General features: G+C 43.2%; 1 long non-coding RNA gene across 1 annotated transcript; it reads left to right on the top strand.

Annotated features, from left to right (window-relative positions):
• The first annotated feature begins 695 nt into the window (after positions 1 to 695).
• On the top strand, positions 696 to 22,788 carry LOC140694855 (uncharacterized). Its single transcript, XR_012070499.1, has 3 exons — positions 696 to 812; positions 6,215 to 6,378; positions 22,608 to 22,788. It is a non-coding gene; the product is annotated as an uncharacterized lncRNA (long non-coding RNA).
• The last annotated feature ends 343 nt before the right edge of the window (positions 22,789 to 23,131 follow it).

Raw genomic sequence — 23,131 nt, forward strand, 5'->3', positions numbered from 1 at the left:
GGTGCTTGGAAATAGAAAATAAGAAATGACCCTTCTCTGCAGAGGCAGGAAGCCTAGACCAAAAGCTGGGTAATATGATCCGAGATACATTAGCCATGTGCAGACTCTGAGGACAAACTGTACCCCCGGATTTGCTTTGGCTTCCCTTGCCTTCTGGCTGGTACATACCAGGTCACAGCAACCCAGATGGGCCCGTAGCACACAGCAGAGTATGTACCTCGATCTCACCCCTCTCGGCAGGGCCAGCAACATGAGCATCCCTGACTACGTGCAGTGTGCTGAGGACCACCAGACTCGTCCCGTTGTGGTCCAACCAATGGAGATCATCTCAGAGGAGAATTTCTTTTGCATCTATCAGCTACTCACCTCGGTGTGCCATATCAGCCCATGCGGCTCCCAGTGGACATTCTGTATCCACTACAGGCACCACTATGTGCCTGAGAATGGGTGGACCGTCTTCCAGACACACCGCAAAGTCGTGGGCCTTGTCACCATTACCAACTGTCTCTCTGCCAAGGCCTTGGAGAAGCTGCACGTGCAGAGGGGCTGTATGGCACCGCGCTTAATGACTCTCAGCTCTTTGTCTTTGTGCTGCATGGGGAGGTAGCCGAGCAGCCGTTCACCGACGTGTCCTTCAATCTACGAGGACTGCAGGGTGGTGGAGAAGAGGATCGAAGACTTCACTGAGTCACTCTTCATCTTGCTCAAGTCCAAGTGGCTGGATGGTGGCCACAAGAATTTTGGGGCAAGATTCCCCTCCTCTGCATCCTGTTTGAGAAGGAGGACTTCATGGGACTGGACACAGACAGCAGGTAAGTTTACCTGGAGGCCAGCCCACCCTGGCTTTGTGCCGGATTGCTTCCCTACATCCAGAAAGGGATCAGCAAGGAAGAAGTCTGTCTTGTAGCCAAGGGGGGAGGGAGGTGCAGCCCGCTGGTTTACAGACATTTCAAAGTGAATCCGCCTTTGTTTCAGAGAGATCCTTTTAGGGTTAGTGTGGACACTTACTCCCGCTTTACAGCCAGGACCATGGTGGGAACCCTGGAGTTGCTGTCCAATAAATTAGCCAAAGCCACTGATGCTAGGAGCACTGGGGAGGAGGCTGGACTGAGCTGAGATATGCTGTAGGTCAAATGCACATCAGACGCTGAGGCTTGTCTAGCAAATGTATATAAACTATCTCTTTACTTCCTACATTGATTACATGTCAATATGATAGTATTTTACATACAGTTGATTAAGTAAGATCTGTTCTTAAAATCAGTTTCTAGTATTTGTTTTTTGTTTGTTGGTTTGTTTTTTTGTTTACTATTTTATACGTGGCAACTGGGAAACTTTCTTTACATGGCTCTCATTTCATTTCTGTTGGGCAGCCTGTCCTGGGACAGTCTCATTCCTTTGCTTTTGGATGAGATGCTTAACCCCGAGAGGCGGAACGGGGCACTGGTTGAGCTGGGGCTGGAGCCGGTGTCTCCTGCCTCTCAGGCCCAGCACCTGTTCGGCTCAGGCCCTCTCTTCTTGCCCGACAGCCACCATGCCATGTTAGGACATCAGAAACACCGCCAGGGACTCCCGAATGAACTCCTTATGCAGGGAAAGGCGTATCACGGTGTATGGGACAGAGCAGGGAAATGTTCATTCTCAGTTTGTCCCTGTGATTAAGTCAAAGTCCCCACTTTGCCTCGGAAGTACTGACGAGCTCTTTTGGGCTGCCTACCCCCCCACCTTCTGCTCTGTTTCCCGGTGTATCTATCGTGCTGTCCCTCGGGTAGAAGAGGGTGAGATGTCTTTGCCGAGAAGTGGTCCCCCTTTGCTGGGGAGAGTAAGGGAAGCTGTGTTCCCCCATCCTATGGCCTCTGTCCTTGTGTCTGGAGAGGGCTCATGGTGGTCCCACAGGTGACGGTCCGAGAACATGGCACATGCTGCTGGGCCCGCCGTGAAGGCAGTGCTCTGTGATTCTTGAACTTACCTAAGATCAGATCCTACTTTCTGGTTGTTGGTAAGTTGGAGGAGAAGATGCTAGAGAATTGATAAAAAGAATATCTAGACCAGCCCTGTGAGTGAGAAGAGAAGTGGACCCGAGTCCCACCTGCGAGAGCCCACCTAGCGGTCTCTGGATGAATTTTCTGTTCCTCCCAGATATACCTGTATGGCTTAAGGAAGGGGAGAGGCTTGTCATGGCCATGATCTGTGCTTGTCCTCACAGGGCCCTGTGATCTACATGCCCGCACTCCCCTTCTGCTTCTTGGGGATGTGCTGGTATGTTTAGGAGCCTGGGCACTGCTGAGGGCATAGCTCCCAGCACCGTGCTACACCGAGTCTGGCTCTGTTCACCTCACCTGTCAACACCTGCTGAGGCCCCAGGCATTAGTCAAGGTAGGTGCATCGGTGCAACGTAAGCAGGGACCACCTTCTCCCCCTGGACAGACTGGTGAGTGAGCAGTTGAAGCCTTGAGCCCTGCCCCAGCCCCCACGCCAGTGCCTCCTCTTTTGTCATAGGAGTCACTGGTGACATTTTTACTCAACAAATGCTTGTCTCTGAGTCTGCAGAGCCACCAAAGAATGCCAGCTTGTTTTTGTCTTTTGAAGTCTGCCCTTGGGACTTGGCGGAGTAGCCGAATGTGTACTTAGCCCACAGTGTTTGACACTGTCACCATTGATTACCCAGAACCTCATGTACCAGGCTTGGCTCCCGGCATCAAAATACAGAAGTGCATTAAATCTCCCTCCTTGTGGGTCTGTCTGTCCTGGTACCATAAGAGCTCAGCCAGCTTCTGAACGTCAGTGAGATAACGCGGCCAGTGAGCTCAGGTCAAGCACATTCTCCTCCAGTCACTTTTACCACATTGTTGCTTTTAGTATTCCACAGTCATTAGTTTTTTAAACAATGCTTTGGTGAAGGAGCAGAGCCTAATTCTCTCCTGCTACTCTTGGTGGAAGTGAGTAAAACGGTCCAGAATGAAATGCGACCACAATTTGTAGCTCAAAATCTGCCTAGACGCTTGTAGGTGGAATTTGGGTTAGGGGCGCTGACCACGTTGGGGTCGTCCGGCAGCACCGCTCCCCTCAGGCCCCTGCTTTCCCTGGAGCAAGAGGTGAGGGTGGGTTTCACCATCCCCGCGTCCCTGGCCTCACACACTCACGTAAATTCTTGTACATGCTGTCAAAATCATTTTTGTTCTTGTGTGTTTCTAATTTTCTAGTCTTCATCTTTTCCTTTTTCTTTATTCCTTTTTCACTTGTACTGCCCAGTGAGCATGTTGTTGCATCTGAAAATGTGGGCTGTGCACATCCTGCATTGGAAATAGCCAGATTGCCATCCGTGCTGTCTCAATCATTTTAAAAAGCAAAAACTTAACAGCTGTCTTGATCCATGTATTATCCTCGTCATTTTGTATTTTCTTAATTTTTGGAATATTTACTTTGTTTGCACATTACCCACTGGTTTTTGATACCTGTTAAAATCCTTGCTTTGAGGAATCTGTTTGGTCCTCTTTTTATTTGGTGACAAATGCGCCCTTATTAAATTTGTTTCATTGTTTTGAAGAAGTGAGATGCGAATTGATTTAGGCGGCTGCTGAGGGATTCTTTTCATGGAGTATTTAAACTTGTAAAGTCAAATTCTGCGGCAACTTGCATGATTCCTGCTTTTATATAAACGTGCTCGGCACGAGGTTCCTGGCTGTCGCTGTGTGACGTGCGTGACGGCGCTTCATGGCCGGTGGTCACTGGTGAGGAAGTGGCCGGCTCGGGGGTGAGCATCTGCAGGGGACGCTGTTGGAGGAAGCAGTCACCGTTTGGTTCTTTAATTTTTTTTTTTTTTGCATTCAACTTCCCCGTGCCATTTACTTTACTTTGCCTTCATAAAGGGGCCGAATTGGGTCTAAAATCCATGCCACTATTTTGTTCCCTTTACGAGGCTGATTTTTCTGAGTATCAGGACAACATGGCCTTCTCCTAAGTAGCTGGCTCGCCTGGATCTGTTGGACACAGGGACAGCTAAAAGGGCCATAGCTTCCTCTCTGCTTCAGCCAGTGGGCATTCAGAGCTGGGTCTGTGGTTTGCCTCAGCAGCCGTGCAGACCTTCCTACCCAGGGATTTACTTTTAACCCATGTTGGTAGTAAATAGCTGAATCCGTTTCTGTTGCAGCTGACGTTCACCACTGACGGCCGTGTCATTAGTTTGTGGTAGTCAGTCTCCAACACCCCAGACAACCATGAAGGAAGATGATTTGGCCGACCTAGGACCTTGGATACTCACCCTCACCATGGTTCATCTCACCCGGTGGAAGGGTGTGGCCACCACCATCATGCTGACCATGAGGCCTTGTTTCTCCTTTCATGCTCTGGTCCAAATGTGGACACTTCATTTTTCACTGAATTTGTCTCACTTGAGACAGGCCAGAATATCTGAATGAGTCCATCACATTCTGGGTGGGGAACAGAACAGAAGTAAGTGTCGCAAGTAGATGGAGTCTAGGCTGTCCGGGTTGGCAATTGCAGGCTGGGATCTGTGATGGCCGGGCTGTACCCTGGACACAGGCCTTTCCTGTGGCTCCCATGAGCCCAGGAGTTGGAGTGAGAACAGCCTTGCCTGGGTTCCCACATCCTCATCTGCTCACTTTCAAGTGTGTCTGCTAATTAGGAGCTCCCCCAGACCTCGGGCCCTTCAAAGCTCAGACCACGGGAGAACCTTGAGTCCCTTCTCCTGGGCCTCCTGTGTGAGAATCCAGTGCCTTCTGAGGTGGCCAGTGGCAGGAGATGCCTCCCCCGCCGGGGAGCACCCTACGGAGGACTGTTATTCAGTTCACCATGCTGTGAGCTTGTGGGGTTCCGACCATGGTCCCTGCAGAACCACACTTGAGATGGACTTATTGTCATAAATAACAGGACTGATTGCAGGGCAGGGCCGGGGGGAGGGAAGAGTGGAAATTGAATGTGACCTCAGACACCTCGGTGGGTGCTGGGTCTGTTACTAAAATGGGGAGTCTGGGAGATACCTGCCAGGAATCGAATTCCAGAGTAAATGGTGGACATGAGGCATTTTTAAGATGCCATTTTTCATCCAAGTTAGGACTTCAAAGAGGCACTCGGTTCGATGAGCCTGGGGCTCAAGTGAAGGAGCCGGACTAGAGATACACGTTGGGAGTCGTCATTCTTAGCTGGTGTTCACAGCCTTGCATGTGAATTAGATCTTCTCGATGGCGGCAGACTGAGGCTGAGGGGTGGCAGGGCTGTGCCTGGGTTGGAGGAAAGCCCAGACCATGCAGCCTTGGTGTGTCAGTTAGCTGCATTTGCCATTTTCAGAGCAATGCTATTTATCCTTAAGGGGCCAGGGGGTGGGCAGGGCCAACCAGGAAGAAATCTGCAGGGAGGGTCATGGCCACATGTGCGTCTTGGGAAGGTACAGAGGCTGCAGGGTCTGGGAGGGTAGAGTCCTCAGAAGCTGAAGTTGGAGTGGGGAGTGGGGAGAATGTAGTCACAGTCACCTGTGAGGGAGGGAGGGAGGCCTAGGGAGTCCCCACCTTACCGGACTCTCTTTCCCATGAACAGAAGGCAGTCAGACAGAGGATCTGAGGTGAGAAGGGATGGGCAAAGGGAGGGGAGCCAACCTGGAGAATGGTGCTTGGAAAGTTCTGGAGTAGTCTCCCTGAAAAATAGAGTTAAATATACCCAGACTCTTAAGAACATTGTTAGTGACTTGGGAGGAGGCAGTTGTTTTTCTGGCCTCCTAAGTGTAAGGCATGTATCCAGGGATACACAGAAGATACGGGCAGTCTGTTCCGGGGGCTTGATCGTTACCGGGGGAACAGTGCAAGTTTAAAGGGGCAGAAGGGCAGCGGAGGGAAACTAGCCAGGCCCCGTGTCAGGTACCAGTCGGCCGCCCTACTTGCGTGTTGCATTCACATCCATGCCTCCCAGGTGGGCAGTGGCAGCCCCCTTTTGCAGATTGGGAAGCCTTCTCAGAGGGGTTAAGGAATTGGTCTGTTTAGCGGCTAGTAAATGCTGTAGCAGGATTCAAGCAGGGCCTTGTCAGACTTCAAGGTCATGTTCTCTCTACTGTTTCCAGTACTTCCCTGTTATACCTGGAATGGTGAAGTGGGTCAGTTTTGGAGCCTTTCAGAAAAAGTATGATTTAAGTGCCTCAGGACTGTTTCACAAAGCTCAGCGTTCTTTGATGATTCTGAAGCACGCAGTGCTTTTCGCCCCACAGAGGTAACGTCTAACTCCTTTGAAGATGACGTGGTTGCAAATGATGTACAGGTGCAAAACCAGACTCTGCAGCTTCTGAACGGAAACTCTCCAGTTCTCCCTTGGTCAGCTTTCTTCCGCGGGATGTAACTGTGCTGCAGCGTAAACCTGAGCTTTCCGTATGGAGTGAGTGTTTAATATCCAAAGTTAGCATAAAACGGTCAGATGAAGAAAACCGACATTGACAATTTATTTTTGGGTTCCATTAGTCAAGATATACTATCAATTAATGACCCATATAGCAAATGAAATTCAGTATAGGACATTGCATTTCTTGCTTTCTATTTAGAGTTCTCTTACAGAATAAGGTTGCCTGCTTTGGAACATCAGCTTCACCACCACGGCACCTATCAGTGTGTTGGTGTGATTGCATTTACAGAGTGAATCTAATCTGTGCTTCCTAAGCCCCAAACACTCCTGTGCAAAATCACGGGCTGTAGCCATCTGTTAGTCACGCAAATACTTCTAAAATTATATGATTCCAGAAAAGAAAGAAGAGAGAGAGAGAGATTGCCTTTATCAAATTTCCTTTCAGTTCTAACTGAAAACTGTTGTTGAGCAGCTCTTGTTTCCTTTGGATATGAATATATACATTTCTTTGCATGTAACCTAGGTTTTGGACTAGAACACCAAGTTCTTGCTGTCCACAAGCCACAAAAATAGTAGCCAAATTGGACCCGTGTGAAATAGTTTATACTTTTTTCTGAGAAAGTATCCTTGAATTTGGGACTTGGGCTGTGATTTTTGCTTTTTGATTCCCCCACCCGTCTTGTAATCTCTCACTCCTTCCCATGTGGCCCCCAAGGGTTCGTGGTCTTATTAGGAGCAGGCACCCAGTTGGTCTCCATATATTGCCGCTATAGATAGAGCCCAGACAAGACTTAAGGACATTATCAGAGAGGACTTCCTGGAAGAAATGGGCTCTAAATTCAGTTGTGAGGACAGAGTAAGAGTCAGCCAGGAGAAGGAGTCAAGAATGTGGCTCAGGTCGCAGGTGCAGCCCGGGCAGAGGCCTGGAGGCTTTTGGCGTGGGGACCCGGGGAGAGTGCCCTGTGCAGTCCAGGGTGGAGGGAGCCCCTGCTCGGGAGGACACTGGAGACAGTCCGTGGTGTAGGGCTTTGGAAGAAGTTGAGTTTTACTAGAACTGACACAGTAGGCAGTGAAGGGTGTCAACAGAAAGTGACCCTCAGGAAAGGTACTTCAGGTTTTGCTTCTGATATTCTACAGACAGAAGGATCGGGATGGGCGAGAGCAGGTATGTCTGTCCCTTTGAGATCCAACCTGTCATTCATTTATTCATAACACGTGCACTTCTGTGAGTATAGGGGAGAGAGGGTGTAGCCACGATAATAAGCAAAATGTATTTGCTTCTTGAGAGCTTAGCATTGTCAGAAGTTGACTTAGCCTAGAAAGCTCTAGGAAGAGAGGAACAAATTGTGGAGGTTGGAGGGAGGGAAGGCTTCCTTGGGAAACAGTCAAAATGAGCCTGGAGGCAAGTGAGAGGTAGGAGCATGTCAGGGGACCCCTGAGGTCACTGGGAACCTGTGTACTGAGGTGAGGCTGGGCAAGCAGGGTCTGGGGTGGGGCTAGAACTCTAACAGGGAGCCTCTGAAGCATTCGAAGTGGGGTTGATGTAATCAAATTTGTGATTTGGGAAGGCTGCCGTGGCTCTGTGTGTATAGCGGGGATGAGGGGGTGGGTGCCACCAACTGGGGGATCATAAGAATACCATTCACAGGCTGGAATATGGGCATCGGGGCTACTTGGGGACGGCAGGGGCAGTGTGGATGCCAGCTTTCTTTATGGGGGGCTTGTTAGCGGGGCCGCCCTTGAGGCACCTTGTGGCTGTAAGAAAACTGATGGAGGCTGCCAGGTGGACTTTCATCTTCTCTCTTTCCCTTCCTTGTTTGATGATCTTAGCTCAGCCAACATTTGGAACAAAAGAGCTAATTTCCAGGGTTGCCCAGGACTTTGTTGAGCTCGTTCGAGTGAGATCTGATTGGATTTAGGTTTGTGTTCAGATCTGGATGTTCACTTAGCTAGAAACGTCCTGTCATTTCGATTTCCATAGGGGTTTTTATTCTTGATAAAGATTGCTTTCTTGGTGAGAGGAAATTTAAAACAGCTGTTGTCTTTTTCAAAAAATCCTCTTTTAAGAATTTTAATATTCAAAAGAATACGAATATATAAAATATTTAAGGAAGTCTTTGGTGTGGTTTCTTTGCTTTCTGAGCTAATGTGAAGTTAGAGCCTTTGCATTACTTAATAGCACATCCTTGTCAGTATTTAAAGAGCTGTTAGTGAGCGCCCCAGGTCCCACCTCTCAAAGAATCGTTAAAGTTTGCTCTGAAATAGTGAGGTCATAAAGGTCTTGTTTTCAGAAATCAAACGGTTTATAATACACAGCATAACTCCATTTATAAAATAATAATAAGTTCAAAACTAAGAAAGTGGAGGATAAATGATTTTTTTAAAGCCTAAACATAAATTTTCTTGTGCTAATGTTGCAAGTGGAAATTTTGAAACGAAAAATCCTACTGCAATATCATCTATTTGGAATACATATATGAGTTTCACGTTTGAAAAGTATCTGCGCAGTGGTTTTCGAAGTCAGGAGCATTCCTGCTCAGATACTGGCAGTGATGGTTGCTGGTTTTCAATGGGAGAGCCTAAATTTGCCTTCTTAGCTTTTTGGGTTTTTTATAGTGAGAGGGTTGAGTAGTGCTTTGCCAGCATGATTTTGGGGCAATTTGAGGGCAGATGTCGTGTGCCAGCAGTGAGAAATTTCCATGCATTTTATTTTCTGGACATCACCAGGGCACATGTGGGGTTTGTGCCTGCAGGCTGGAATGCTGCAGGACTCCCTGATCATTCACCTTTATGTCCTGGAGCTGCTCCGGTCAGTGAATGATTTTCTGTGGCTTGGAGATAATGTGGTCTGATGGAGATGATCAGATGTGCAGTTAAAATGCTATTACTTGAAAGAAGAGTAACCTAGAAACATTTCTCTAACAATACAGGATGAGGGAGGAGGATTGGCTGAGCTGCTTGCAGTGGGGAGTCTTAGTTGACTCCCTCACCGTGACTCCTACCAATATCCACCCCAGCCCTACACGGTAGTCCTGCCGAAGCAAGCAAGCACTTTGCTCAGAAACAGACTGAATTTCCTTGTGCCTCTCTTTGTTGGATTTTTTTGAAAGCACATTTTGCCCTTTGCTTCAATGCCATACATGCTAGTCACCTCTTACACTCATTTTTCTGGCCTCGTCCATAAATAGCTGCTGAATGGATGAACAGAATGTAGTATCTCCATATAGTGGAACATTATTCACACGTAAGAGTGAATAAAAAAGACAAAAAAGAAGAGGAAAATGAAAAATGCCACCTGTTTTGGGAAGTCCACTTTGACTGTTCAACCCACACTTTTCCCTTTGAAACCCAATCACTTATGCTCCACTCTACTCTTTTTGATAGTACTTACCACCTTCTAATAATCTTTAACGTTTTCAAAAAAAAAAAAAAGAAAGAGATGCTGATACCACTTCAAAATATAAAAGACTTGATAACAGCATGTTAATTGAAAGGAAGCAGACACAAATGCCCACATATTGTTGATTTCAGTGATATGAAAAGCCCAGAATAGGCACATGCAGAGGCAGAGAGCAGGTGATGGTTGGAAGGAGCTGGTTGGAGGGGGATTAGGGAGTGACTGCTAGTGACAGGGGGATTCTTTTGGGGTGATGAAGTGTTCTGGAAATAGAAGGTGATGAGGGCTGCACAACCGTGAGTGTGCAGAAGACTGCTGAGCACTGTCTCTGGGAGTGCCTGTTGTCGGGGCATCTTTATTTTTTTCTCATCCTGCAATGTGAAGAATCATCTTCTGCTCTGGCCATTCTACTCCTGTGAGTGGTGCGGGTCAGAGACTTTGTAGAGTCATGTTTCTTTTTTCCCCCTGGCTGAGTGTAGGCAAAAAAGATTTAAGCCTGAGAAAGTGCTCCATCTGCAGAAATGTCTTTTAGATTTGCATGGTGTAAAAATCTTGAGATCTTTTAATCATTGAGGCCAGTCTGTGGGGGGAAATACCCCGTGAAGCCTGGGTGAGCCGGGGAAGAGCCGCGCTTCTCTCCCAGACACGGGTGGGGATTGCACCCCCGTTCAGGCAGTGAAGGGCCCAGACCCGTGAGCAGAGTTGACAATCGTGAATATTTACGTGTATCCGCTGCTTCATCTTGGATATTAATTTCAAGCTGAGTCAGTTTGTGGCGGCAGCCTCATCCTACATCAGGAATTTATAGTATCTGCTCTTTGAGGTGAAGACCTGACAGACTTGATTATTTAACAGTCTGCCTTGAATTGATATCTCAGATTCCTTTGTCAAAAGCAAAACAGCAGAAATACAGAATTCCTTTAATGCCAATGTGACCTGGAACGAGTTTAGTCTCTGTGCCTCAGTGGCCTTATCTGTGAGTGGGAAAGATGATAACAGTGCTTCCCTCAGAGGAGCTGGTGAGGGGAGTGTCAGAAGCACAAATGGAGGACTTACAAAAGATGCTCTTGAATGACCGAATTTAGTGCTCTCAGCCTGGTGAGGCCTGAGGGGCAGAGATGTCAGAACAGAGCAGTCCTAGCCAGAGCTCGATCCGTGATGGAAGCTGTTATGATCAGTATCACCACTGTGCGTTATCAGGTAATTTTAAGACTTGGTAATATGAATTCTTGAATAATGTTAAAGGACTAGACATCTCAGATCCAGTTTACATAGTCCTCAAGATTTCTTCTGAGAAATGGATGGTTTCTTCCCCATCTTAAATCTGAGATGAGTCTCTAAAAAATTCTGTATTCCTCCATCTTTTTGCTTTAATTTTCCATTTCCTAAAAAACCATGTTTTTAAATGGAGTTAATGGGGACTGAACTGAGTGCCTCATGCATGTTAAGCACTTACTCTCCCAAATGAGGTATAATCTCCTCCGTGATTTTTGTTAAAATTTACTTTCTTAGTTTACAGAGGTAAGAGGCCTCTAATTCTTTTTCTGGAGACTTGTCCATGAACCTGTAAATCTATAATTAATGGACAAAATTTGGTTTATTAAAAAATCATTAGAATATTCTACAATTCATCCAAAAAGAAATGCTCATTGACTTAAAATGTTTCTCCTTTAAGGGGATGTCTCCTGTTTGGTCTAGCTTAATTTGTTAACAGCCATCCTCATCATCATAATGACCAAACTCACTGTGAGTGGACACCTACCTAAGGCTAAAATGTTTTCCTCATGTTTTAATTCATAGCAGGTGTTTGATTGTAGGTATCAGTGTCTCCTTTTTTGCAGCTGAGGGATTGAGAGATGGAGCAGCTTGTCCCAAATTACACGCAGCAGGCTGTGGCTAGCTCGGTGCTGGAACCCAGGCTGCACAGAATGCATTCTTAATTGCTCCTCTTATCAGCCTCCCGTTAAGTGGTTACCCGAACACCTGTGACTCCATAAACGGCCGAGTTTAGTGATCTCAGACTGATGAGGCCTTGAAAGGAGAGACACCATTGAGAAGTTGAGACAGAGTGGCAGAAATTAAAATTGTTCATTTTCACAAATTTTTAATTCTCAGGTAATTACATAAAAAGTTATTTTTTTTATTTTAGTGCTCTGTAAGCACTAAAAACATAACATTAAAAATAATTATAGTGCAAAAGAGAAGTGAGCTCTTAAAGTCCAACCACTGCTAATGATGTTGCTTGTTTTTCTCTTGTGGCCCTTTTTGACAGAAATACTTACAAAGACTGAATTGGTTTTATGTAGTTTTAATATGGAAGAAAAGATTGTCAGTGAATATTGTAAGAAAAGTCTTTACTCTTTTCTTTCCTGTTGATGAATATGTACTTTATTTTCATGGCTTAAGTACATTTCCTCATTTGTGAAATTTGAGTAATATCGTTTAATTTGTCTGACTGTGAGAGGTAGATGCCTTGTATACAAAGAACCCAAGAGGTGCTTAATAAAGGTGTGCTGTCACAATGACAGATATTTTAGAAGGATCAACTCTGAATACTAAAGAGTGTCGCTTATTTCTGATACATATTCAATATGTATTTGTATGATATATTTGAATATGGTTTAAAGTAACAAGGATTCATTTTTTTTTTGGTGTAGTATGAAGTTTTAATGAAATCTGTATCATTCTAGTGAGACAGGGACTAGTTAAATTGCCTTAATCAGATGACCTTGAAGATTATTTACACAGAATATGTATTGTTACAAATCAGAATTTATGTTGCCGTGTAAACATCCACTCAGACATTTAAATTCGTGGGATTCTGACCAGATCCGTTAAGTTTAGTAAAATCCATATTGATCATTTTCAGGGAATAAGCTCCTCTATTTTGTGATTAAAGAAAATTTTGATTTTTTTCTACATTCTTAACAGGTTTAAAATATCAAAACATTGATTTGACATGTCACTTTTTTAATAGAGAGAATAAAGCTCATGCTGTTTTATTATGTAAATAAATGTTTTTGTATGGCAACAAAATTGTATGATATCCTGGCTCTTTTAGTATTTTGCAAGATACTTAGATAACCTACTGTTGGAAAAATACAAACGTGAATTTTATGAATATAGGCCTAGTACAGATCTGTTGGTTTTTGCTACAGTGCAAGACATGAGGCATAGGAGAACTTTGCTGCTGATTGCCAGGAGGACAGATCCCATGTCTCAGTTTCCCCTCCTGTAAAATGAAGTGGCTGAACTGGATTCTTTCCTCTTCTAAGATGAGTTTCCATGAGCCTATATCTTCTGTTTATATTCAGGAGTATTAGCAATATCAGATTAAATACTGAATATCCCTCCTTTCCCCCGAATCAAAGTGCAGCATGTGCTATATAAGTTTTATTTATCTGATTCTCGTTACTGATCCTACAGGCAATTTTTGTGTTGCATCTTTCCTGGTAACCTGGAAGGTCATTTTACCCATAGGTGGCACTGTTGCACCTACTTACAGTCTTAACTTTCCTGTTTGTAAAAGGAGGCTTAAACAACGTTATTTTATTTTGATTACTTTACTTAATGCTTCAGAATAGCCCAATGTCCATTATGTCTGTCTAACTGGAAAAGTTATTCTGCTTATATCTTAGTTTTATTCTGTCATCTCACTGTGAACATTTCAGACTTGCTGTGCAAACAATAGCAAAATCGGGCTTTTCTTCTAGTGTTAGAAACCAGTGAGCCGGGATTTTATAAAAGAGCTAGAAGCGGCATCTGGAGGACCTTAAAGGTGAAAAGTGTATTGAGTTCCCTGAGCTTTGACCCCGCCGCTGTGTGTTAATTGGTGGTAGGAGATTTGGTACATATACGAAGGGGTGTAGTTTTTGATATGGTTTGCCTGCACGCGCTGCCACTGAGCCACTTGAGCCTGAGTCAGTTCGTTTTGAGTTTTTCCCTCGTCTATGAGATGGGGACATTCGTATCTGATTTGTAGAATTGTGAGAATTAGAAATTATGTGCAGTGTTTACCACAGTGTGTATGTCAAGAGGGCTCTTAAACTTTAGCTGCTGTTTTGTGTGAAGCCATCATTTGAGAGTCTTTGGCAATTACTAAGAAACAGGAAAATAGGAAGAGATGGTTTTATGATGAAAGATATTTGAGGAGGTTCCATAGTTCCTATACCCATAATTTAGCATCAGCAGAGTCAGAACTGTTACACAGTCGCCCTAAACCAACGTTAAGCCACAGAATTATTTGTTACTTCATATATTTTGGGGTTTAAGGAGATCCAATACTTATACATATGTTGTCTCCAGCAGCCTACTGAGAGATGACACAAAAGAGTATACAGGCAATAAATGTCTTCTTTGTTACTGATGAAGCCACGTTCTCCATGAACTTCAAGGCTGTGGGAAAATGCGTGTCATGATACTGTGTCCCAGAAATACAGACTCACCCTGTCCCATGTAGCTCTGGGCCACAGCGAGCCTTCCCTTGAGAAGACCTGCCCTTTCATGCACAGGGCTTTCCTGACATGGAGCTGAGCATCCCGCGTGCTTCCCAATGGTGACCAACACTGGAGTGAAAGGAAGGGTTTCACATGCCCTGCTTGTCTCCCCGGACTCACACCTCACTCTGTTAGTGTAATGAGTGCTAGCTGTGGGCCAGGGGCCAGGGGTGTGAAGGGAGAAGAACCCTCCATGGCCCAGAGGAGTGGTTAGGAGACATCCACTCCCTCAGTTTAAACAGGTGGTTGGATGGAACATAAGGGTGCTCCCCAAGAGTGTGTAAAAGGAGAAATAAGGATTTTATTTGGGACTTAGGCTAGCCAGGAAACAGATAAGATGATTAGAGGGGAGACTTGTAAAACAATTTGATATTAAGTTGACATTTGTTGAACACCCAAAATGTGCTACATTCCTTTCTGAGCATTTTACAGAAATGAATCCTTCAATCTTCTCAACAAGCGAGTAAGGAAGGTTTGATTGTTATCCCAGTTTTACAGTGTGGAAATTGAGGCACACAGAGGGTAATTAAGTTGGCAAAATCACAGAACTAGTAATTGGCAGAGCTGGTATTTAAACCCTGGCTGTCTGGTTTTGAGGTTCCCAGAGATGGGCTTTGGGTGTTTAGCATTATCGACATCCCTGAATCTTTATACCTCTGTGCATCAGTTAGCCTAGAAAGGACAGGGAAAGGAGTGTTACACAGGAGCTCATAGTCATGTCTTGCCGCTGTCCACGGAGAGTGCACCGTGATTGGCGTTAATTGACTTCTGGGCAGTAGATCTGTTCGTATAATAGAAATATAGTCCATTGAATTAATCTAGAAACCCTTCCTGCTCCGTTTCTGTCCATGCTTGTCATGTGACTGCCTGCCCGTGATTGGGCCGTGGAGGAGAAAATGTACTCATGGTTGAACTCTGATATTTCAGTCTGGTTCATAGATTCACGTCTTCTGTTACATTAAAAATTTAAGTTTCTGGTTTTCTTGCATCAGTGTCTCATGAGCTTGGTTAATGTGAAACCAGTCCATGGGAGCCCAGGGGTGATGACGGTATAATTTCTGAGCACGTTGAGGCACTTCTACCCGTGCAGACGTGGCTGGAGGATGTCCAGCTTCCTCACTGATTTCCCCCAACAGCATGGTCCTCTCCCACCCCTGGATGTGAGGTTGGGAGCTCTCTGAGTAGGCCAGTCAGAGGCCGAGTCCACCAATCAGAAAATGATGAAGTACCTGGAAGTGGGTTTAATAGAAGACAAGGGCTTCCAGGTTGTCAGATGGGCTGTTCGAGTCCATTTGGTGAAAAGCTGTCCACTGTCTGTGGTTGAGCTACTTCTTTGCTGTTGAAAAGTCTGGAGTAGATGAAGGGATTTTAAAAAGCAGAAAGGAGTGATTTCAGGTGGTACGTCCACACCGGTGAGAAGTGATGAATGACCGCCTTTGTGAGTCATAGACAGTCTTACAAACTTCATAAACCAGCTTTAAAAGCTCTTCCATCTGAGTGCACTTCATATGGGGTCCAGATCATCACTGGTCGCACTGTGAGGGCAAGTAACTGATAATGGCAGAAAGGACACGGAGGCATCAAAAAGGTCTCAGTCACTTTCCCTGTTTAAAGGATGCAGCACAGTGTAATATATTTTAGCTGGTTTTTCACTGAAAAGTTTTTAGTGTTTTCTGGGTCTCCCCAGTGCCCCAAGGTTCCATGCAGCTGGGTGTCCCCTCAGTGCAGCTCTGTCAGCGCTTGCCCTGGGCTGATGCGGTGTCACGGGGAGCAGGACAGTCAGCGTCCCCGGCCCCTCCGAGCTCCGTCTCCTCATCCGCAGAGCCGGGTTTCTCATCCGTGTCTACTTAGTAGGGTTGCTGAGAATCACACGTGATGCTTCAGGTGTGACTTTTGGTTGTCTCTGTGATTGGCATATAGTTAATATTTGATAGAAACACTTGTTTTTTTAGTATAATTGTAGCACCTAGATTGCAGTGGTTTTTAGTCTGCATTTTTTATAACTTTATTCTTATTTTTAAATATGCACTTATTTTTATTTATTTTTTTTGGAGGTACTGGGGACTGAAGCCAGGACATTGTGCATGCTAAGCAGGTGCTCTACAACTGAGTAATACACACCCTCCTTTTCTGCACTTGAAGGTAAATATTGCTATACACAAAATAGCTCTTAAACACCATCATGGGACCTAGTCACTGTATAGACAATTGAACACGTATACTATTTCAATAGGAATAAATGTTTTTGAGACATACATTTCTGAATCTGTTAATGTGCTTAAAAACGATCATAGGTAGTGATAAACACGAATCTTTGATCCAGTACTTCTTAGAGACTGTTTTGCCATCAAGGGAAATTACATTCTACAGAGAAGGCTAATTGGGTCTCTTTGATATTTAGATGGTTTAGCAGATGATGAAGGCTTTCAAAAGCTGACAGTTTTGTATTTTAAAGTAACTACAAAGTTACCTTCTACAAGTTGTAAGTACTAAGCTTGTGAAGTACCCAGTAATCCAGGGGGTATGTGTCTGTGTCTGTGTCTGTGTCTGTGTGAACGTTGGTGTGTGTGATTTCAGGAAGGTAGAAAGAAATTCCATATAGACTTCTGATACCTTTCTCCTCCATTTCAAGGTGTTGGCATATATTTACACTAATAAATTGATATTCAGTTGTCATTTGGCATATTGGGAATAAGACTTTCTCATACTTGTTTCAGAAGGATTAGGGAGCATGAGCTTAGGAAATGGGAGGAGATAGAGGCAGGGAGGTTCTTTAAACTTTGTGCAGAATTAGAAACAGTAACTTTTCTCTTTTCTTCTAAAGCAAACTGGCACTGAATTGTAACATACTATTACTCAGAATTGCTTTTCTGATCAGATACATGTACCTCAGATTTTTAAATGCAACATGAATGATGAAATGTGTTTTAGCAGTTATTTTTAAAAGTAGTCTCTTTTCAAGTAAAAGGCTATATCCTGTTCTTTCTTCTAGCGGTACAAGAAATTCTCATTGTTCTGTTGCAATGATCTATGTGCTTACTTTCTTTTTTTTTTTCTTTAAGTGCTTTTTTCATTGTGGTTTGAATGAATGTTTAAAATTTCTGGATTTTGATCTTTAGAACATGCTGATTTCTCAGAACTGTTAAAAACCTGATTGTTCACTGCTCCTTGTTTGGTGGGGCACCCTATTGATTTCTGTTGTCTGTTAAGAGTGAAATTCTTCCTCTAGCCTGCAGATCATTAAGTGAATGGTTTGCAGTGTGCCTTTAAAATTATTTGTATGCATTGAGCATGTTTGTCCAGTGAATTTTAAATTGACTCATTGTAATGACTTTGATTTGATTCTGGGTCTTTTGCTCCTCTCCACAAGAATTTGAATTCTCTGTTGCATTTTGTATACGTGTTCTTAACAGGGGAAGAAATTTTGCATTTTTTACAGAGGTGGGTTTTCCTATCCCCTCTGAATGCCTTCTAAAATTGATACAATAAAAATCAGTTATTGCAGTGCATAAATATTTCATAAATTATTTTTTGGCATAATCAGAAACAATGACCAAGAATGATAATAAAAAATACGAAAACCTTCCTTCCTTTGAAGAATAGAAATCAGGTAGTCAGGCTCCCTCATGCTTTGTGCCTGACACACTTAATCTCATGTCATTGTGTATCATGATTCAGAGATGGTATTGTTTCAGGTTTATAGATTTTTGTTTTAACATTTGTGTTGAATTCTTTCTCCAGGCTGATGTTTCCTGTTGGGTTTGTGGAAAGAGTAGAAGGGAAAAAAATACTTTGTTTTGTTTTCAGGAGGCCTGAGTTGATGGGAAAAGAGTTGAGGTTGGGCTGAGGAAAAGAGTGACACTCCCTCTCCTCCTGGTTGAAATTGATAAACAAAGAAATCAATTAAGTATATCGATATTTGACCAAAAGAAGTTAGCGAGCCCAAACTGGCTAGAAATGCACAATGGAAGTTACTGAATTCAGCTTCAGAATGAGGTGCTTTACCAAGTAGAAGCAGCTTAGAGCAATCAGAAAATCAGTAATATGATGAGATATAAATGGAATATTATATCTTTTATTGCTGAAACTTTTCTACGTTAAGTTGTGTAGAGCTAAAATTAAGTTTCAATCACCAGGAGTTAAGAGAGTGAGTGGTACTGTAGGATCGTTATTCACGGATGTGCCTAGACCCTGATAGAGTGGCTGAAGATGGCAGGAAAAGACCCACATCCAGGATTTTCATCCTAGGGTGTCCTCCATAATGGTTCCATTTGGAAGCAGATGATTGGGTTAACAAATTGTAACACACCCCAGTCGCCTCTGAATTTTAAGAAGAAAAAATATGCTTTGATACTGCTTTACAAGCAAGTTCCTGTGCATCCTCACTCCAGACTCCTTGCCTTAAAAAGCAGAGACAATGCTTTGCTTGTGTAGTTGAGGTTTTAGATAGCACTCTGCTGGTTGTAAAGCAAGGACCGAGACCCTCAGCTATAAACGCTGGGCTTGTGTGTTGTTAGATAATGTATTATCCCCAAAACAAGGACCTGGCTGGTCTGGTGGTCTGCTTTTTAATGAACATATCTAAAAATGTATCTTGTTCCCCTCACCCCATGACTTCCCTAAAGATACACTAATCCTTTGTACTCATTGTGTATTCTACAATCTCTGCCTCATCCTGTCTTTCCCGAATTTCCTCCTTACTATCTCACAACTGTTAACGAAGTTTTCCTTTGATTATACCCTATAAATATGGGAGCATTTGAGAGGCTCATGGAGATGGCTCCCTAATCCCTCTCGATTTCTTGACTTTTTCCACAGAGCCTTGAATATTCATTCCTTGTCAGTAAGACTTCTTCCAGCCAGAACCCACGGTTCCAGGTGAGAAGGATGCAGGCTTTATCTCTCCTACCGGAGGGAGAGACAGAAGAGAATTGAGATATGCTCCCCCGTGATCCCTTCCTGCCCCAGGTCTACTGCAGTTCACCTGCAGCCTTCTGGCCTCTGCTCAGAGGGCCTCTGTCCCAGGACTGACCTCAGCGTTTTCTTCCCTTGTCAATATTTCCTGTGCCTTTCAGAACTTGGTCTCTTCTCTGCAATTCAAACCTGGCAGATGTGATGGTGGTCAGCGTGCTGGTGGGCAGTCCTTTGGGGACCCCCAGGAGCCATGCTGATTCTCCTTAGTCTCTCAATCGGGGTTACAGAACAGTCGAGCCCCGAAGGAAGCCCATTCTCGAGATGTCAACAGAGCATTTCATCACTTTCATTTTATTTTTCAATTTTTGGTGGAGAAATTATTTGTAGTGAACTGTTCCAGATATTTGCCGCCTGCTTTCCTCATCACCATTCCTTGTTGTCTCTGGTGCTAGTTTTATAAACCAGGTTTCTTCTCTGGTCATTTCTGGCAGCTGGGCTTGCCGAATCCTTGATCTGTATTTGAAACAGAATGCTTCCTCGTGATGTCAAGGTGATTTTCCTATTTCTGAATATTTCGTGTACACTCAGCAACTGTTTCAAGTGAAATGCTCTTGTCCAATTTCGGTTAACTCACATTTGCTGATCTCCTGCTTTCATGCTGAGAGCAGTTTCTTTTTCCTCTAATAAAAGTTAGCAATTTGCATTTACTATGGAAGATACTGGCCCAAGGTCCTTTTGTTCTTAAGAGTTTTAATACAATTCACCCATTAAAATGTACATCGGTTTTTACTCTATGCCCAGAATTGTGCATCCCATTCAATCTTAGAATATTTTCATCCCCCCAACAGGAAGCCCTGTATGCATAAACAGACATTCCCATCTTCCCCATCCTCCCCCAGCCCCAAGGAGCCACTTTTCTCTCTGTGGATTTGCCTGTGCTGGACATTTCATGTAAATCGAGTCACTTCATATAAGTGGAAACGTCTATTGTGACTGACTTCTTTCACACTGAGTAACGTTTTCAATATTTGCTCATGTTGTGGCCTTAGTCACTATTCTATGCTATGCTATTGCTGAATAACATTCCACTCTATGGCTGGGCCCCACTGTTTACCCATTCATCAGGTGATACGCATTTGGGTTGTTTCTGTTTTTGGCTGTGATGAGTAATGTCGCCGTGAACACTCATGTGGTATTATTTATGTGGATATTTGTTTTCAGTTCTCTTACGTGTGTGCCCAGAGAGCAGAATTGCTGGGTAAGTCAGAAACGAAATGTTCAACTCTCTGAGGCCCTGCCAGGCTGTTTTCCAAAGTGGCCACGCTGTGTTACATCCTCACCAGCAAGGGCTGCGTGCTCCGCTTCCTCTGTGTCCTCTTTAGTGCTTGTTATGCTTTTTTTTTTTATTATACCCTATTGTAGTGAGTGTGAAGCGGTTTCTCCTAGTGGTTTTGACTTGATTTCCCTTACAGCTAATGCTATTGAACATCATTACATTGTGCTTTATGGACATTTGTATATTTTCCTTGAAAAATACCTTTTCAGATACTTTATTAACCTTTTAATTGAGTTGCCTTTTTATTGTTGAGTTGTAGGGTGTTTTTTTCTTCATTTTGAGATACAAATTCCTTACCAGATAAGTGATTTGAAAAAATTTTCTCCTCTGTGTTGTTGTTTCACTTTCTGGATGGTGCCCTTTGAAGCAAAGTTTTAAATTTTGATGAACTGCAATTTGTCTCTGTTTTCTTTGTTTCTTGTGCTTTTGGGGTATTATTTAAACTCTGAGGTATTTTATTTAAGCTTTTATATATAAAATAACTTAATTCTTAGGACCGTTATAGGAGATGGGTGCAGTTGTTGTCCCCAGTCTATGGATAGGAGACTGAAATGCAGAAAATTTCACTGAAATGTCAGTGTCACATCTACCTAGTGCTGTGGGATTTCAGACCCTCATGTTTGTCCCCAGCATTTGTGATCTTCACCACCATGCTCCACTACTGCCTGGAATCGTTAATGAAAATGACTTTCATTTTTTGATTTCTTGTTAGTTTGTTTTCTCATTGGGGACCTCATCTCCTTATTTTCCTTTCGGATATCAGTGTAGATTTATTTTAGGTCTCATGTAGGCAGAAGCATTGCTATCAGTTAACTTCTTTATTACTCACTCTCCAGTGATGATTGTTGCTAGTTGACCTAACCAAGTCATGCTTAAGTCTTTCCTGCTAATGACACTAAAAACAGTCATGACTTATAGAATGCTCAAAGAAAGTACTTGATTGATTTTATTTTGCTACCCAATCAAACCAATCAAGTAAAAACCCCAGTGTTGACACAGACTATAAGCCCTCCAGAATAGGATCACTGTCTTCCTTCTGTTTCATTTATTTGGTCACAGTGTCTGGATAGTGACTTGCTGTCCAGCAGTTTTGTGAGGATATGGTGCTCGTGAATCATTGTAAGCACAGAATTTTGACAACAGACTGTGTTGTTCATTTCACAAGGGAAAAGATAATATAGAAATACTGCTCAGATCTATTTTAAAATTAAGCTTGGAATTTTGAGAAGAATTCAAGAAACCATACAAAGCTCTTTTTCACTAATTTTAGATCTATCTTAGACACATATGGTTACATAGCAGAGTAAGTTATCAAGTACATTTGACAATAGGAGTGTAATATTGATTATTTGTTTTAGTTGAAATATTCTACCTGGGATAAAGTAATCAGTGCCCATAAATGAACAAATATGTTTGTATTTCTATGCAACATGGGAGCAGAGTTCATGTTTCTATATAATATGTATGACTGTGTGTTTTAATCTGTCTGTCAGTGTTTTTATAGTTTTTCAGCAATGTTGTAACTTCAGAATTCTTCTAACATATTCACTCCCGATACTACTGCAGTTTGTACTGTGTATCCTATCTTATGCATGGGATTCCACTCTCCCCTCAGTGAGGAATTTCCTCTCCTATTGAGCTAGTAGCAGAGTTAAAGGAACAGTGATTTCAAGGCCTTTGCTCTCCACGTGTTCGCAGTTTCCTGTCAATCACGATTTTCTCTTTCTTGTGTTTTCATTGTGCAATTAGAATTTTTGAAAATAATTATTAATATGTTTCACCAGTCTCCCTAGAAATTTGATGTGTTTGTGCTTTTCAGTTTTCAATTTATGAAAATTGTAAATGCAGACTTGTTTTTAAGTAGTCCTTTTTCACTAGATATTTGTTTACCTCTTTATAGTTAAAATAATTTTCCCCAATGAATGAATCGGTGTGCATGTTTTAAAAGATACTTTAGTTTTTATTTTTCTTATTCTAACAGGTATATTCGTTGTACAGAATTTAGAAAATAAGGATAAACAAAATAATAACTTAAAAATGGCCTCTAATCTCACTTGTAGATACAGTTGTAATGTTTGAAATTGAGAATTACAAGTCCTCTCACTTTGTTCTACTCTTTCAGGTACGTTTTGGTTACTGAGACCCTCGAATTCCCATATGAATTGTAGCAGAAGCTAGTCAGTTATTGCTGAGGAGCCCGCTGGGATTGTGATCAAGACCACGTTGTATGTGTGCTTCACTCTGGGGAGCACTGCCATCCCAAGAATATTGTCATGTGATCCAGGAATTTGCGTGGTTTGTCTTTCCAGGTATTTAGGTCTTCTTTAATTTATTTCAGCAATGTGTATGGTTTACATAGTATTATTTTACTTTAATTTTTGCCTTTATACTGAGGACAATTGTGCAAGGTACCAAGATTAGAATTGTATTATAGCCCCGCAACTTGCTGCCACCATGGACGCTGTGGTCTCTCTTTGCCCTTTGTAAAATCTCGCACAAAATAGGACCTAAGTAACTCTCTCTTGAAAGAATGATTATATGATTGCTGGATGACGCTTGAGAGTCCTTGTGATGATGTCTTTTTCCCAGACTTTCCCCTCTTCTTAAATATGCCCTTTCTCTTCCTTTCCTCCAGCCTGGGTTTCA

The sequence above is a fragment of the Vicugna pacos genome, unplaced genomic scaffold (assembly GCF_048564905.1).
Source record: "Vicugna pacos unplaced genomic scaffold, VicPac4 scaffold_105, whole genome shotgun sequence".
In the NCBI taxonomy this organism is placed as follows: domain Eukaryota; kingdom Metazoa; phylum Chordata; class Mammalia; order Artiodactyla; family Camelidae; genus Vicugna; species Vicugna pacos.